We start from the raw sequence: 4,173 nt of genomic DNA on the forward strand, positions 1-4,173 counted from the left end.
TCGATGCCTAAGAGAGCGAGACTCTCTCGCGGTTCCGCTATCCTGGCAATGGTCAGGAGTGGGAGTCGTGATTCGGCATCTTTGGGGATTTCGGCCCCTTTCCATAATATTCGCCGATCACGAACGCCGCGTAGTGTTCCGCTCCGCTTTCGTTAATACGCGCGTAATTCGAGTATAAATATATATCAGCTCTTCCCCTCGTAAATTTTAACATCTCATACGAAAAGGAAGAAAAAGAAATACTTCATCGTTACATTATAGAAAAGAAAAGAAGTGAATACTCTTTTTAAAATAAAGACAAATAATTTCCATATCTAGATGGAGGTTTCCTATTACGTTGAGGTCGGCCCTCCGCGGCCGCATTCGATTGACGTTCGTTAACAATTTTATTAGCTTCTAATGAAGAAGTTATGTGTGGAACGTTGGCTTCAACAGTTCTCCCTTCCTCGGATGGTGTGGTTTTATTTTCTTCGGAGCAAGAACTCGAGCCAGTGTCGAAATTTTCCGGAGTCGAATTTGTTTGAGCGTCGTTCTCAGTAATTACAACATCGCTTTCTATAGGGCCATTATGATCAACATCACAGCATCCTTTTTTATCATTAATTTCGTTGCCTATCTTTTTGATTTGGTTAATGTGGCGTTTCCAGATCCTGCCATCATCTAATTTTACATCATAATGTAATTTACCATATTTTTTAAGTACACTTCCAAAACGCCATTTAATCTCTTTGCTTAAATAATCTCGAACGGCGACTCTTTCGCCTTCTCTAAGATTTCTTATCGCGCTAACATTTTCTATTATTTTTATTTTTGTTTCTTCTTTAGGGAATATCAAATCTAATCTGCTTCTAAGTTTTCTCTCAAACATCGCTTCCGCCGGTGATTTATTTAATTTCGGATGTGGCGTTATTCTATACTGGAAGAGAAACTTTTGCAAATTTGTTTTGATATTCCTATTAGTGACATTTAATTTACGTAACGCTTGTTTAAGTGTTTGCACGAAACGTTCTGCCAAGCCATTCGTGGCCGGGTGATACGGCGCTGTAAGCTTATGATAAATACCATTGGTTTGTAAAAATATTTTAAATTCTTCTGATATAAAAGTTCGGCCATTGTCCGAGACTAACGTTTGTGGAAGGCCAAAAGTAACCAACATTTCCCTACACTTCTCTATTGTATTTTGTGCCGATAGATTCTTGACTAAATGTATTTCCGGCCATTTTTATACGCATCTACCAAAACTAAAAACATGTGTCCTATAAAGGGACCCGCGAAGTCTATGTGTACTCTTTCAAACGGTTGGGTTGCCGCTTCCCATTGATGTTTAATTTTGCTGATAGGATTATTACTGAAGAGAATACAAGCTTTACAATTATTTGTAATCTCTTCTATGTCTTTATCTATTTTTGGCCACCAAAACAGCAAAAATTTCTACTTAACTGTTTCATCCTAACTGTACCGAAATGGCCTGCATGTAATTCTTTTAACACTTTCTGTCTTAATTTTTGGGGAATAACTACTCTTTCTTTTTTAAAAATTATATCGTTTTGTAATGTAAATTCGCTATCATTATAGCCTAACGGCACAAGGCTTTTGCCTTTCTTTAACGCCTGTCGCAAATTATTTAATACTCTATCTTTACTTATTTCTTTGCGAATACTTTTTGCCGTTACAGGCAATGTTTCTAAATTTTCTATTTGAAAGATATCTATTGCGTCATAATTTCCAACGCTCTTTTCCCGTATGGGCAATCGTGAAAATCCATCCGCATTTCCATGTTCTTTAGATTTTCGATATTTAATGTCAAAATTGAAAGCTTGCAAAAATACAGCGTAGTGCTGCATGCGCATAGCGCTATACGCCGGAAGGCCTTTTTGCGGATTAAAAATTTGCGCTAACGGTTTATGATCTGTTAATAAGGTAAATCGATTCCCATACAGAAATTGGTGGAATTTTTTGACTCCGAATACAATTGCTAATGCTTCCTTGTCGATTTGTGCATATTTCTTTTGCGTTTCGGTTAATGTATTCGAAGCGTACTGTATCACGCGTTCTGTACCATCGGGGTACGTATGAGAAAGAACCGCTCCTACCCCGTACGGGCTGACATCGACCGCAAGTACTAATGGCAGTTTAGGGTCAAAAGGAACTAATACTTCATCATTTCCAAACTCTAATTTAACTTTGTTAAAAGCAACTTCGCATTCTTTAGACCATTTAAACACGGTATTTTTCTGTAATAACCTATTTAAAGGATGTAAGATATAACTCAAATTTTTAATAAAACGACCGTAATAATTAATTAATCCAATAAAGGCTCGTAGTTCCGTAATATTCGTTGGTCGCGGCATTTTCTGAACCGCCTCTATTTTTTTTGGTTCCTTTAAAATTCCTTTCTTACTTATAATATATCCGCAATATGAAATTTGATCTTTGAGGAAAGCACATTTATTTAAATTTATGCATATATTATGTTCCGATAATTGTTTTAGCACTAATTCTAATCGTTCCAGATGTTCATCAATATTTTTTCCCGCAATTTTAATATCGTCTAGGAATATAGCTACACCGGGAATTCCATTTAATATATTTTCTATAGTTCTCTGCCAAATAGCAGGTGTCGATGCCACTCCATACATAAGTCTATGACATTTATATAACCCTTTGTGTGTACTCAAGGTGAGGATTTCTCTATCTGATTCCGCAATTGATAATTGCAAGTATGCTTGCTTTAAATCTATTTTTGAAAATATCGTGCCTCCCGACATTGATGCAAATAATTGGTCAATCGTAGGTAAGGGATGCTCATCGACTATTAACGCCGGATTTACTGTGACACTAAAATCGCCGCAGATTCGAATACTACCGTCTTTCTTCAAGACCGGCACAATGGGCGTGGCCCATCTCGAGGACTCTACTTTTTCCAATATACCGGCTTCTACCATATATTCTAATTCTTTTTCTACTTTTTCTAAAATTCTGAAAGGAACTACGCGGTTTTTAACAAATATTGGTTTCGCGTTAGGCTTTAATTTCAAATGTGCTTTAAAATTTTTAATATGAGCAAACTCTTCACTTAAAACATTATTGTACTTTTTAAACAAATTTGCCAGTTTTTCCTGATCCACAATATTCACCTCTTGAACGTCTTCAACTTCGACTAAACTATTTTTCACTTGCTAGTATTTTTAATTGACAAATCCATTCTCGACCTAATAACGGATCTCTATCATATTTTACTACGTACATATTTAAATTTTTAATTTGCTCAACATCCCTTACTTTAACTTTAACAAATCCGAGTGGCACGAAATTTTGCTTACAATAAGATCGCAGTCTTAGGCGCGTTTTAAAAATTTTTAATTTTGGAAGCGTATTTTTCAACCATTTCTCGCTTACCAGTGTTACCGCCGAACCGCAGTCTACATCGAAGACGACGTCACGATTTTCAATTTTTAGGGGGACCGTAAATTTCGCTCTGTGCTCGTTATGCTCTTGCTCCGTTAAACTGCACACCTCCTCCAGCATGTGTGCTTGATCTTTCTTCTTGCAAACTTTTTGTAGATGGCCAAAACCTCCACATTCCCTGCATTTCACACTCCAAGGAAGGGTACAACTGCTTGCAAAATGAGCCTGTCCGCATCTAAAGCAAACAATATTATTATTAGTTTTAAAATTAACTCGCTTATTATTTTTATTATTATATTTAGAATGATTGGAACGGTATGTAGATTGTGGTTCTTTTTTCATTGTTGATTTCCTTTGAATCCTTTGCGTTCGTCTTGCCCTTTCGGCTTCTTCTGTTTTGGTCCCGTGCCCACGAGGTCAACGGCTGTTTCTGTTGGAATTTCCTCCTTCAGCTTGCTGACTCCTTTTTCTGCTAACTCCATACCGCATGCAATTTTTAACGCCGACTCCCTGGTAAGTTGCGCTGTCTCTAATAGTCTCGACTGGATTCTTTGATTCCTTAATCCAAAAACGAACTGGTTCCTTAATTCGGTTCGTAAATATTCCCCGAATTTACAACGCAGAGATCATTTTTGCAGAGCCGCCATGTACTCCTGCGCGTTCTCCTCCGGACGTTGCATTCTCTTCCGAAAAATATATATCTCTGCAATTTCCAGCGGCTCGGGCTCGTAGAATTCTTTTAATTTCCCAATTAGTGTATTATAT

The 4,173-nt window shown here is 37.2% G+C and overlaps 1 pseudogene; it reads right to left on the reverse strand.

The window, feature by feature from the left end:
* Window positions 1-286: 286 nt before the first annotated feature.
* On the reverse strand, window positions 287-3,890 carry LOC145938433 (uncharacterized; annotated as a pseudogene).
* Between the last annotated feature and the right edge of the window lie 283 nt (window positions 3,891-4,173).

This window comes from Prenolepis imparis, unplaced genomic scaffold (assembly GCF_030444845.1).
Source record: "Prenolepis imparis isolate NDT839.2.m4 unplaced genomic scaffold, iyPreImpa1.0 SCAF_1, whole genome shotgun sequence".
NCBI classification, from domain to species: domain Eukaryota; kingdom Metazoa; phylum Arthropoda; class Insecta; order Hymenoptera; family Formicidae; genus Prenolepis; species Prenolepis imparis.